Consider the following 13,527-nt stretch of genomic DNA (forward strand, 5'->3'; position numbering starts at 1 on the left):
TGTTAGACAAGAAGAATGAAGGAAAAGGTTATAAACAGCACATGAGGCAGGCCAAGAGACTGCAAGCCTCCATTAGGGTAACATACTGTGTGTCAGGACGCCCAGTCTACTCTAACTATAATCAAGGACTTGCTGGCGACCGTGCAAACATGATCATTCCCGGCTGCATCAGGTGGATCAATGAACCGCCGACACCATTTTCTTTCAGTCATGGGCCCGCACTAATAACCACTTGCTGTGATGCTGCCATCAATCCTGATTCTCCCCTCCCCTCCCCTCTCTCCTCTCCCCTCTTTCTCCTCCCCCCCCTCCCCCCCCTCCCCCCCTCCCTCCCCCCCTCCCCCCCCTCCCCCCCCTCCCCCCCCTCCCCCCCTCCCCCCCCTCCCCCCCTCCCCTCCCCTCCCCTCCCCTCCCCTCTCCCCCCCTCCCTCCCCCCCCCCTCCCCTCCCCCCTCCCCTCCCCCCTCCCCTCCCCTCTCCCCCCCTCCTCCCCACCCCCCCCCCTCCCCACCCCCCCCCCTCCCCACCCCCCCCCCTCCCCGACCCGACTGTGGGGGTCGAGGCCACGGCCGGACCTTGTGCCCCTCGCCCTCCTCCCCAAGGCCTCACTCACCCCCCGCCAGCACCGGCTTCACCTCAGGGCAGCGCGGCTCCAACAAGGGCCAGTCAAGCGCCCCGGGCACTCGGGGATCCCTCCCCCAGCTCCGCCCGCCCGGGACAAGTCTCACCTCCACCTTCGGGCCCAACCAGCAGCCTCCTCCATGGACCGGTCCGTTGCTGAGGGAACGGCGCTCAGGGACGCTCGCGGGCCCTGTGACGTCAGCGCGCACGCGCCTGGGCCGGCCGCAACCCGGGAGGAGGGGCGGAGGTAGCTGTCAATCACATGAGCGGCAGTCTCCCGGGCCATCACTGCGCATGTGCACAAGTGGTGTTTCCCAGAGCCCTTTCCAGGTGGAATCTGTCGCCGAGAAAGCAAAGTTCTCATTGGGACCGGGAACAAGGGGAATAAAGCAGCGAACGGTTCAAAGGGACCGGGAACAAGGGGGAATAAAGCAGCGAACGGTTCAAAGGGACCGGGAACAAGGGGGAATAAAGCAGCGAACGGTTCAAAGGGACCGGGAAAGAGGGGATTGCATGTTGTGCTCCGCTCCTCAGCCCAGGCTGAGGAGCCTTGCAGATGGGAACCGTTCGCTGCCTTATTTCCCCCTTGTTCCCGGTCCCATGAGAACTTTGCTTTCTCGGCGACAGGTTCCACCTGGAAAGGGCTCTGGGAAACACCACTTGTGCACATGCGCAGTGATGGCCCGGGAGACTGCCGCTCATGTGATTGACAGCTACCTTCGCCCCTCCTCCCGGGTTGCGGCCGGCCCAGGCGCGTGCGCGCTGACGTCACAGGGCCCGCGAGCGTCCCTGAGCGCCGTTCCCTCAGCAACGGACCGGTCCATGGAGGAGGCTGCAGGTTGGGCCCGAAGGTGGAGGTGAGACTTGTCCCGGGCGGGCGGAGCTGGGGGAGGGGATCCCCGAGTGCCCGGGGGCGCTTGACTGGCCCTTGTTGGAGCCGCGCTGCCCTGAGGTGAAGCCGGTGCTGGCGGGGGGTGAGTGAGGCCTTGGGGAGGAGGGCGAGGGGCACAAGGTCCGGCCGTGGCCTCGACCCCCACAGTCGGGCCGAAGAGGAGGGGAGGGGGGGAGGGGTGGAGGGGGTGGAGGAGGGGGAGGGGGTGGAGGAGGGGGAGGGGGGGAGGGTGGGAGGGGGTGGGAGGGGGAGGGGGTGAGGAGGGGTGATGGAGGTGAGTGAGGAGGGGAGGGGGTGAGGAGAAGGGGTGAGGACAGGGATTGGCGCCTCCTGTCACACGGGGAGGGGAAAATCAGGGAGAAGGATCCCAACAATGACCTGGACAGCGAGTGTGTCCGGCCGCAGCCCCGGTTTCCCCCCCCCTTCCCCCAGGGCCGCAGCCCCGGTTCCCCGCCACGCCCCCCCCCCCAGGGCCACAGCCCCGGTTCCCCGCCCCCCCCCCCAGGGCCACAGCCCCGGTTCCCCCGCCCCCCCCCCAGGGCCACAGCCCCGGTTCCCCGCCCCCCCCCCCCAGGGCTACAGCCCCGGTTCCCCGCCCCCCCCCCCCCCCCCAGGGCCACAGCCCCGGTTCCCCGCCCCCCCCCCCAGGGCCACAGCCCCGGTTCCCCGCCCCCCCCCCCAGGGCCACAGCCCCGGTTCCCCGCCCCCCCCCACCCAGGGCCACAGCCCCGGTTCCCCGCCCCCCCCCCAGGGCCACAGCCCCGGTTCCCCCACCCACCCCCCCCCAGGGCCACAGCCCCGGTTCCCCACCCACCCCCCCCAGGGCCACAGCCCCAGTTCCCCCCCAGGGCCACAGCCCCAGTTCCCCCCCAGGGCCACAGCCCCAGGTTCCCCCCAGGGCCACAGCCCCGGTTCAGGACGGGGAGTTGCCTCCTTGAAACCAGGGTCATGGATGTTTCACAGCAGGCTCAGGATACAGTATCTTGGACGGGGAGAAGGAGCAGCCAGAGTTGGTGGTTCATCATGGTACCGATTCCATTGACAGAAAGAGAGATGAGATCTTACAGATGAAGTTGACAGCATACAAAATTAGAAATGCAGTGTTGCGATCTCGGAATGCCATGAAGTAGTGATGTAGTGAGGTAAGAAATTGGTAGGCCTTCCAGTCAAACATGTGACTAAGGTGCTGGTACAGGTGTGATGGCTTCAGATATGTGGACCACAGGGCTCTCTTTCTCATTAGGTGGGTTGTGAACAATATGGTGGTCCTTCATACCAAGGATGTCAGCAACATAAACAAGATGAGGTTCTTCAAAGAAAAATTTGAGACTTGGGTAGGAAGTTAAAAGACCTCGAGTATTCTGATCTGAGGTTTACTCCAAGTGCCATGGAGTGGCAAGGAATTAAAAGTCAGTCAAGATGATTCCAGGAGATGTGCTGGGGCTGATCTGGCAGGGGTTTTGACCCAAATCAGTCGCCTTGCAGATGGGAAAATTGTGGCTGATAAACAGATTACAAGGGCACAGATTGAATGGACAGGAGAGGTAGAGGCAAGTCAGGGGTCTGGGTTCACAACTTTTCATGGTATATATAAACGATCTGGAAGAGGGGACAGATTGTATTGTGTCGAAGTTTGCTGATTACACCAAATTAAATGGAAAAGCAAATTGTTCAAAGGAATCAGAGAGGCTGCAGATAGAGATAGGTTAAGTTAATGGGCATCTAATATGGCGAGCTCTCCACTGGCCACCGAGACAGAGGTGCACCAAAGAAGAGGTACAAGGACTGCCTAAAGAAATCTCTTAGTGCCTGCCCCATTGACCACTGCCAGTGGGCTGATCTCGCCTCAAACCGTGCATCTTGGCGCCTCTCAGTTCGGCGGGCAGCAACCTCCTTTGAAGAAGACCGCAGAGCCCACCTCACTGACAAAAGACAAAGGAGGAAAAACCCAACACCCAACCCCAACCAACCAATTTTCCGCTGCAACCGTGTCTGTCTGTCCCGCATCGGACTTGTCAGCCACAAACGAGCCTGCAGCTGACGTGGACATTACCCCTCCATAAATCTTCGTCCGCGAAGCCAAGCCAAAGAAAGTTAATGGGCAAGGGTCTGGCAGATGGAGTACAATGTTGGTAAATGTGACGTTAACCACTTTGGAAGCAAAAATAGATCAGATTATTTAAATGGCAAGTGATTGCAGCATGCTGGCATGCAGACAGGGCCAGTGCTAGACTATTTTGTGCCCTAGGCAAGGCCAATGACTCACACCTCCCAAAAAAATTACCAACTTTGATTTTCAAATACGGATGTTTTGTAGAAAAAATGAAAAGCACAAAACTTGAAATTCATAAATTTATTTTAAATTGCAAGAATAAGTAACACATCAATCTTTGGTAATCTTTCTCAAATACAAAATAAAATATATTGGCACTCCAATCATTTTGTATTAAAGGGCACTTGGTAAAATGCATTCCTCCGCCAAGGGTGTTAAAACCTTATACTTCACACACTTTTCCAGGGATGAAAATGGGTTTTAGTTGAATCATTAAGCAAAACATTTTAATGGGAAAATAAATGAGGAAGGAAGATGATGCCGTTAAAGTGAAATGAAGAGTTTATTTAAAACAACTCGCGTTGACCAAAGTGCTGTACAGATCATAATTACATCTCAACTTCAGCAGTTATTTAAAGTGCAGTATAAAACAGGAACTCAAGATTCAGGATTGTACACACAACATGTAGCAATCAACAATCACTTCAAAATGCTTACGAGTAAAAATATCACTTTAACCTGGATTTATAAGAGTTAAAGGAAGAAGGGGCTGATATGATTAAGAGAGAACTGTTGTTCCACAGTTTGGCGGCTGCAAAAGCAAAGGCATGATCTCCTCTGAGTTTGCGATTTGGGCACAGATCAATCAAGCACCCTAAATTAACTGATCTAAGGAGTCTTGAAGGGCATCAGGAGATTAGTGATGTAGGAGGGGGGCTTGACCATTAATGACTTTGTAAACTACTTTACTGGCAGCCAGAGAAGGGAGGCCAGAATAGGGGTGATATGGTCCCACTTCCTGGCTCCTGTCAGGAGCCTTACTGTAGCATTCTGCGCAAGTTGCAGGCAGGATAATGATGACTGACTAATTCCCAGGTAAAAAGAGTTAGAGTAGTACTCTCAACTGGAGAAAACGAGGGTGTGAATAACTTTCTCGAGGTCTTTCAATGACAGGAATGATTTGATTTTGGCTCGAGTGCAGAGCTGGAAAAAGCTAGCTTTTACTACTGCATTGACTGACCAACTTGAAAGTGGAATCAAATAATACACTGAGGGATTTGACGTGTGGTTTAATGAGGGTGGATAAGGGTATTGGAGATAATTTTGGTTAACTGGTGGGGGTGGAGGGTGATCTCGGATTTGCCTTTGTTTAGGTGGAGGAAGTTTTGAGCCATCCAACACTTCATGTCCTCCAGACAGTCGTTGAGACTGGCTAACTTTGCTTGATCACTGGGCTTCAGAGGGAGATAGAGCTGAGTATCATCAGCGTAGCAGTGGAAGGAGATGCCATATTTTTGGATGATATGGCTGAGGGGAAGCACGTGCAAGGAGAAGAGAATAGGGCCCAGAATAGACCCTTGTGAAACCCAATAGGAAAGGGTAGCAGATGAAGATGAAATTTTGCCCATGTTGACTGAGAAAGTCTTATCACTGCCATTGACACTGACCCTCTGCTGGAGGCGATCCTGCCATTGACACCGACCCTCTGCTGGAGGCGATCCTGCCATTGACACCGACCCTCTGCTGGAGGCGATCCTGCCATTGACACCGACCCTCTGCTGGAGGCGATCCTGCCATTGACACCGACCCTCTGCTGGAGGTGATCTGTTTAAATAGCATGATCCACAGGATTGAACGCTGCGCTAAGGTCCTGGAGAATTAGAATTGCAGAGCTCCCTGAGTCAATGAAGTGGTAAGGGATTTGAGCAAAAACCTTTGAGCTGAATACCCCTTATCTACTGCTGTAACTTCAATGTAATTCAATAAAGTTTGAAGAGGTATCCGACTGAGCCTGGAACCAGAACCCTGACTTTTCTTTTACATTGATAACAGATGCCACGTTACAAGTTAATAGAGAATAGTTGTGACCGTTCTTTGAATAATACCTCATGGAACCATCTATTCAGGGTTTAGCATTGAACTGAAGGAACGGGGAGAGAGAATGGGGACCGGGGAGGGGGAGACTGCGAGTGAGCAGAGACTGGGGAGGGGTGGGGTGGAGCAGGGAGAGAGGGACGGACGTGCTGGACTCCAGTGGCCCCAGCACCGAGCTAATGTGGCCAGAGGCAAGCAAGGCTATTTGCACCCCACCCACCCCCTTCCCTTGGGGAGTTGCTATCCCTTTGCCCTCCCTGAGCCCCTCACCAACCGGACAGTGTCTCATTCACCCTGATTGTTGGTTGGAGCACTCCACTTCTATGTAGCTGCACTTGAGATTACCTTGTCTGACACCTTGACCTTGACTGACAGTTTGGCAGTGAAAAGTGCTAAGATTTGACAGCATTCCAGGTTTTCAAACCAGTGCGCTTGAAAGCCTGCCATGTTGGAATTCGGACCCAAAAGAGCTGCCTGGGCTGAGGAGCGGAGCACACGTGCATCCCATTTGAGAGCCAATTTCAAACCAGAGGTCTGGCAGTGAAACTGTAGCGGGGGTATACGGCATGGAGAGGGAGGGAGTTGCCTGGCTCTATCAACGCTGAACTGCTACTCTTGTACCCAATGTGGAAACATATGGATACCAGGATGCCTCAAAGTCAAAAGCTGGACTGTCTGGCCAAAAACCGGACATCTAGCCACCAAGACGGCATCCCTCTATGGTCTGCACCCAAAGTAAACTGCCTAGATCACCTAATGGAAGCACTGGCCCTGCATGTAGAAGGACTTGGCAGTGCTTGCGGCTGAATTGCAAAAAGTTGGTTTGCAGTTGCAGCAGGTCAATCAAGAAGACAAATGGTGGATTTCACTGCTCGAGGTATTGAATTTAAGAGCAGGGAGGGAATGCTGCAATACAAGGTACTGGGGAAGGTGCATCTGGAGTACCGCATGTAGTTCTTGAATTCTGACTTGAGGAAGGACGTACTGGCTTTGGAGGTGATTCTGGAGATGAGGGGGCTAACCTATGAGGAGAGATTGCTGGGATTGAGAGGAGATCCTCTAGGAATGTGTAAAATGATGAAAGGCATAGATAAGATTAAAGTGGGTAAGTTACTTCCATTGATGGGGAAAAGTAGAACAAGGTCCTGACATGGACCACAACAACTGGCTGCTTGCCCACCCTCCAGAATCCTGTGAATGTGATGGTAGATTGTCCACCCCATCATTATCTAAAACAGTATACTTGTTGAGGGGAATGGCCACACATTCAACAATCTGACTGCTCCTCTGATTGACACCTTTGACCCCTCCTCCTTTGACTGACAGCTCCCTTCGCCCCTCTTCATCTTACAGTTCCCTCTGCCCCTCCTCCCGGGTTGTTGTCCAGCCGCAGAGGTGTGTGTGCTGATGTCATGAGTACGGGCCTGGCCCACTGAGGCTTTGGGATCCCGGACATGGAGGTGAAACTCCCTGGGCTCTGTGGGCCTGGAGCGGCTTGGTGTCCTGTAGATCCCATGTTCTTGGTGGGGGGTCCCATGTTGTTAGGGAGATTGGGTGTGAGTCCCGTGTCCTCGGGGGAGGGGGGTGAGTCCTGTGTCCTCGGGGGAGGGGGGTGAGTCCTGTGTCCTCAGGGGGAGGGGGTATGTCCCGTGTCCTTGGAGGGAGGGGGTGTGTCCTGTGTCCTCAGGGGAGAGGGGTGAGTCCCGTGTCCTCGGGGAGGGGCTGAGTCCCGTGTCCTCGGGGTGAGGGGAGGGGGTGAGTCCCATGTCCTTGGGGCGGGGGGAGGGGTGGTGGGTCCTGTGTTCTGGGGGATGGATCCTGTGTTCTCGGGGGGGGGGGGGGGTGAGTCCAGTTGTGTGCATGAGTCCCATGTCCTTGGGCCCCTGAGGGAGGGGTGTGAATCCTGTATTTTCAGGGGGAGGGGATGCGAGCCCCATGTTCTTGAGCCCTGGTGTGAGGGAGTGAGTCCTGTCTTCTCAGACCTCAGGTTGTGGGGGTGGGGGTGTGGGTGTGAATCCTGTGTTCTCGGGCCCCGGGTAATGGTAGTGAGTACCGTATTCTCAGACTCTAGGGGGTTGGGAGTGAGTGCCGTGTTCTTGGGGCCCAGTGGGAGGCGGTCTTTTGTGTGTTTTCAGGCCCAGGGGAAGGGGTGAGAACAGTGTTCTCAGGAGGGAGGAGAATGAATGCCATGTTCTTGGGGTGTGGGAACAGGTTCGTCCCGTGTCCTGGTGGCGCAGGCCGCTCTGAGGTGGAAGTGCTGCTGTTGACTCAGTGCTGCAGCCTTTGACCATCAGCATCTTTGGAGGGGAGGTGAGTGACGCAAAAATCTGGGCTGGTGTGAGTCTGGCAGGGAGTGAGGAGAATGTACAGGTTCAATGGACAGCACAGACAGTGACAAGTGAAGCAGCAAGGAGGATACGATTGTCTAAACTGCATACATGTTGACATCACGGAGCAGAAATGGCTGCAAACATGTCCTGGTCTTGTCATAGGGAGGATTTGTGTCATGAGGTGGGACTGCATGGTGTTGTACATCATTCCCTAAACTATTGGAGTGTAACGTTGACCTTCAAGGGGTTAAAATGAATGAAGTGAGTAATGATGACATTTTCCCCAGTGTTGTGCCGATCATGTACAACCAAGGGACACCTTTTACCCACAGAGGGTGGTGTGGCTCTGCAAGGAGCTGCCAGGGAAAGATGCAAAAGTGGGGACAATTATGGCCAATGAGAGATATTTCAACAGGCACATGGATGGGAAAGAGTGAGGGGTTCATGGCCCAAACACTGTCAACTGGGACTGGCTCAGAAAGGCACCCTGGTTGGAATGAATTGAGCCAAGGGGCCTGTTTCTGTGCTGCCTCTGCAACTCCACCACGATGAAGGGAGAGGCGGGCGGGAAAGAAGACGGTTGGATCCTCCCCTTCATTAACGTGACAGAGTAGAAAAAACCAGTGAGCTGTGGCATTAATCAAATGTTGGTTGGACAACCGCTATCCTGGCCTGGTCCTAATCTCAACCTGAGGATACAGAGCCCTGGGGTTTATTCCCAACATTGGGGTCTGATGCCATGGGCTGGGAAGGGGAAGCATTGACTTGACTCAGGAAAGTTTTCTAAATCAATATTTTGAGGGTTAGGAATAAGACAGAACAGGTGACAGAAATATGCATGAGGGAACGTTTTGGGTCCAGTGATCATGATGCCATTTAGTTTCAAGTTAATCATGGAAAAGTATCCTTAAAAATTTTTTAAAAGATTGTTCCTATTGTCCTAGTTGCATGTTTTGTCTTTTATTTCTGCTATACTGTAGGTACATATTTTAATAACATTAAATACTTATCCATAAATAGACTAAAATAATTCTTAATATTCTCTGCAGAAATGGAGGGGGAGGGTCTTGAATCTTATCAAATAGGGTAAATGTTTTTTTTTATCATCAGGAAAAGGTCAGAGTCATGGGAAGGAAGGAAAACAAGCAGTGAGGTCATGGAACCCATACAGATTAAAGAGGAGCAAGTGCTTGCTGTCTTAGAACAAAGAAGGGTGGATAAATCCCCAGGGCCTGACCTTGAGGGAGGCTAGTATAGAAATTTCCTGGGCTCTGGCAGAAATATTTAAAATGTCTTTAGCCGCAGGTGTGGTGTCAGAGTTTTCGAGGGTAGCTCACATTGTTCTATTGTTTTAAAAAAAGTTGTGGTGCTACCACTATATAAATAAATGCATCTATGTGCTATACAGGCTGGCCCGCCCCCTGAACCTGTGTCTCCTCCCTCCCAGATATCCCCCTAAAGGCTGTTACACCCAAAGCCCCCTCTCAATCTCTGCCTTGGAACCGGGCAAGCAACATGCAAGCTGTGCTGACACTTTAAGGTGATTAAAGCCTATTAACATGATTGTCTGTCTGATTGTGGTTGATTGGTAGTACAAAAGGCTCCAAAGTAACCCTGGAAATGAGAGGCTGGTGAACTGAAGTTGGTCTGCACTTGCTGGAATTTAGAAGGATGAAAGGTAATTAATTGGTTTCTCTGTGCTTTGCAGATGGATGTGGAGAGATTGTGAAGGTGGTGATTGTATCAAACAAGTACGACCTTGCTCTCTGCCATTCCATGTGGATCTGTGACCTGACCGCTCCTCCACTGCCTGCTGGGCAGTGAACAGTGAGTATCTGTCACGGCCTCACTCCCCCAGCTCCCTGCCTCAGTATTAGCATTCTCATGCTGGTGTTGAAATCCTGCCTTGGCACTTACCCTCTCTGTAACCTTACCCCAGTCTTAGGACCCTCTGAATCTCTCCTCCCTGAACTGTGTCCCCAGTTTGCATCCCAATCATTTCTCTTTTCAGATTGGAGCCTGTGACCAGTTGTGTTCTGCAGAAATTGGTGCTGGGTCCTCTATTGATATATTAATGACTTCCACGAGAATATAGGCAGCAGGATCAGTGAGTCTGCAGAGGATATCACAATGGGTGGGTACAGTGGACAGTGAAGGAGGTTGTCTCAGGTGACATCAGGATAGAAATCTACTGAGAAAGTGGGCAAAGGAATGCAGATGGAATTTAATTCTGACTGTTACAAATTGATGCATTTTGGGAATTTAAACCAGAGCAGGGGTGTTGTGGAACAGAGAGGGGTGAAAGTACACAGTTCCCTGAAAGTTGTGACACAGGGGGCAGGGTGGGGAAGAAGGTGAATGGCGTGCTTACCTTCATCAGTAAAATCATTGCATGCAGAATTTGAATGTGATCTTCCAGTTGTACAAAATACTGGTTGGTCCACACTTGGAGTGTGTTGTGAAGTTCTGGTTGTCACACTCCAGTAAAGGTGTCATTAAGCTGGGCAGCATGCAGAAAAGACTCTCAAAGTGGTGCCTGGATTGGAGGGCCTGAGTTATGAGGAGGAATTGGATCAGCTTTTCTGGTTCTCTCGAGACAAGGAGACTGAGAAGGTTTTTTTTTTGCGGGGGGGTGCGATATGGCAGGGGGACATAAAATAATGTGAGGCACAGATTGGATTGACAGACTGGGTCTATTTCCAATGGGAGGAGTTTGTAGAACTGGATGGAATGGGTTGAAGGTGAGAGGGAGGAGACTTAAAGGGGATCTGAGGGACAGGAGTTGGTGTCAGGGATAAGCTGCCAGAGGAGATGGTGGAGGTCGGAGCAGTAACAACATTTAAGAGACATCTAGACAAGTAATTGAATGAGGAGTGCATCAAGGGGCAAGGAATCAATGCAAGTAGATGGAATTGGTGTGGATCGGGGTGATGGTCAGCACAGATTTGTTGGGCCAAAGGGCCTGTTTCTCTGCTGTACAACTCTCTGACGATGAGACTCCACCCCTGTCTGCAATGGCTTTGGTAGTTAGGGCCCTCAGCTAAGAGCTTCCCTCAAGGAACCCCTTGGCCTTTGAGATGATCCATATACCCTCCCACTTTGACCAAGCTGTCTGTCACCTCTCTGAATATTCTCCACAATGGTTCCCCAATTTCACATATATTTGGACTGTCACTGACCCAGTGCTATGTTCGTGATCACCACAGAAACAGAAGTTGCTCGCCTGACCCCTCACACCTGTCCCATTATTCAGTGGAATCATTACTGATCTGCACTTCCCTGTCTGTTTAACGCCACTTACAATTTCCTGATCATTCAAAACACGATCGTACCCATCTCCAAATCCCTCCTGTGATCTACCTGTCCCAATCCACTGGGATAGAACATACCAGAGATTCACGACCCTCCACTGTGCTGAAGTTGAAACATTGTGTCCTTGCAGGACTGTGGTTTGTCTCTCCTTGTCCAGCGCCCTGCTGAGCTGGACTGGACAGTGTAGATGTCTCCTGAGCTGGGTTGTCTATGTCCCTGCAGTGTGGGGTTGGCTGGTGCAGACCTATTTGTCCACAAATGGAATGAGTGTGGTCTGTGTGGGCAGTGGCTTCACACTGCAGTGCTGGGCTTGTTTGTGTGTTTCTCTGTCCTGCAAGGACTTCCTGCTGTAAATCAGTGTCCCGGCAGTGAAGTGCTAGGGCTGTTGAGATCTGAATCTGTGCATTGTAAGGCTTTGTTGTCCAGTGTTATGTATTTTATTGGTTTGTCCCCTTGCAGGTCAGTGCAGGGGCTTAGAATCAGAATCTCGTGTCATGAAATGTAACAAAAATCATTACAGGTGAAAATATTGCAATAAATTACATTTTAAAAATAAAAAAATTTATTGCTAAAAGAAGAGAAATTGAGGTAGTGTTTGTTGTCTATTGTCCATTCAGAAATCTGATGACTGAGGGGAAGAAACTGTTTTTGTGTCACTGGGTGTTCATTTTCAGGGTCCCGTACCTCTTCCTCATGGTAAAAGGGAGAAGAGGGCATGTCCTGAGTGCTGAAGGTCCTTGAGGATGGAGGCTGTTTTCTTAAGACGCATCTCTTGTAGATGACCTTGATAGAGTGGACTGATGCCCATGATGGTGTTGGCTGAGTTCACAACTTTTTGTACACTTCCTCATTGCTGCCTGTGATTCTCCCGACGACTGTGGTGTCATCAGCAAATTTTTTGATGGCATTTGAATTGTGCCTGGACCACACATTCATGGGTGTAGAGCAGCAGGCACACATCCTTGAGGTGCACCTGTGTTGATTGTTAGTGAGGAGGAGACTTTTCCGATTTGTACTGACTGTGGTGTTCCGAAGAGGAAGTCAAGGATCCAGTTGTGGACGGGTGGGAGAGGGTGTAGGGGTGTAGAGGCCCAGGTTTTGTAGCTTGTTGACCAGTACTGAGGGTATGATGGTGTTGAAAGCTGAGGTCATAGGCAGATGACCTCTGAGTTTCTCCAGCACTTTTGTGGGTTGCACTACAATCACAGCAACTGCAGACTTTTTTTTAAAATGTTTTTGTTAGATTTTTCTATAAGAATACATACAGAAAAAAGATTGATGCATAACAATCTTACAACTGTAACAAAGTAAGCAAACTCACTATAACAGGGAAAAAAACTACATTATGCAACACTACAAATTCAAAGATAAAGTAGAAAAGAGAAGAAAAAAAACAAAAATAATTTTATAATCCAAACCCCAAACCATTCCAAAGTTGCATGGCTAATAAAAATAAAATAAAGTGAGTGAGTGGGGGAAAGCCAGATTTGATGAAATGAGAAGGGATTTGCAGGGAGTAGTTTTTGGGAAGGAAATAGAGGAGAATTGGAGGGCATATAAAGTTGAGATTTTGAGGGTGCAGAATCTTTGTTCCTGTTAGGATAAAAGACAGGGCCAAATGTTCAAGAGAACCATGGTTTTCAAGGGAGATTATAAAGTTGGTTCAGGATAAAAGGGAGGCCTACATTAAATACAGGAAGCAAGATATGGACGAGATGCTTGGAAGATGCATGGATTGTAGAAAGAAGATTAAGATGGATATTAGGATAGTGAAAAGAAGGTATGAGGTGGCTATAGCCAACAGGGTGAAAGTAAATCTGAAGGGTTTTTACAAATATGTGAATAGCAAAAGGAGAGTGAAGGATAAAATTGGACCACAAGAGAATCGGAGCAGACAAATGTGTGAGGAGCCAAATGAGATGGGGAAATATTGAATTAGTTCTCATCGGTATTCTCTCGGGAAAAGGATATGGAATTGTGTAGGATAAGTGAGGCAAAAGTAGTAATTAGGAAAGAAGGGGTGCTGGAACTTCTGAGGTATATAAAGGTGGATAAGTCTCCGGGTCCCAACGGGATTTTCCTCAGGACCTTGAGGGAAGTCAGGGAGGAAATAGCAGAGGTTCTGACAGTGAACAGTCACTGGAGAAAGGTGTGGTGCCGTGGGATTGGTGTGTTGCAAACGTGGTTCCTCTTTTTAAAAGGGGCTCCAGGTGAAGGCCCAGCAAT

At 50.9% G+C, this 13,527-nt stretch overlaps 1 protein-coding gene across 1 annotated transcript in view; it reads left to right on the top strand.

Moving 5' to 3' along the window:
* Positions 1–977: 977 nt before the first annotated feature.
* Positions 978–13,527, top strand: part of LOC138765266 (zinc finger protein 227-like) — a 30,027-nt gene continuing 17,477 nt past the window's right edge. Inside the window, exons 1-2 of the mRNA XM_069942312.1 lie at positions 978–1,477; positions 9,698–9,816. The gene's annotated coding sequence lies outside the window, so the exon portion shown is untranslated. The remainder of the gene's footprint in view (positions 1,478–9,697; positions 9,817–13,527) is intronic.

This window comes from Narcine bancroftii, chromosome 5 (genome assembly GCF_036971445.1).
Source record: "Narcine bancroftii isolate sNarBan1 chromosome 5, sNarBan1.hap1, whole genome shotgun sequence".
Lineage (NCBI taxonomy): Eukaryota > Metazoa > Chordata > Chondrichthyes > Torpediniformes > Narcinidae > Narcine > Narcine bancroftii.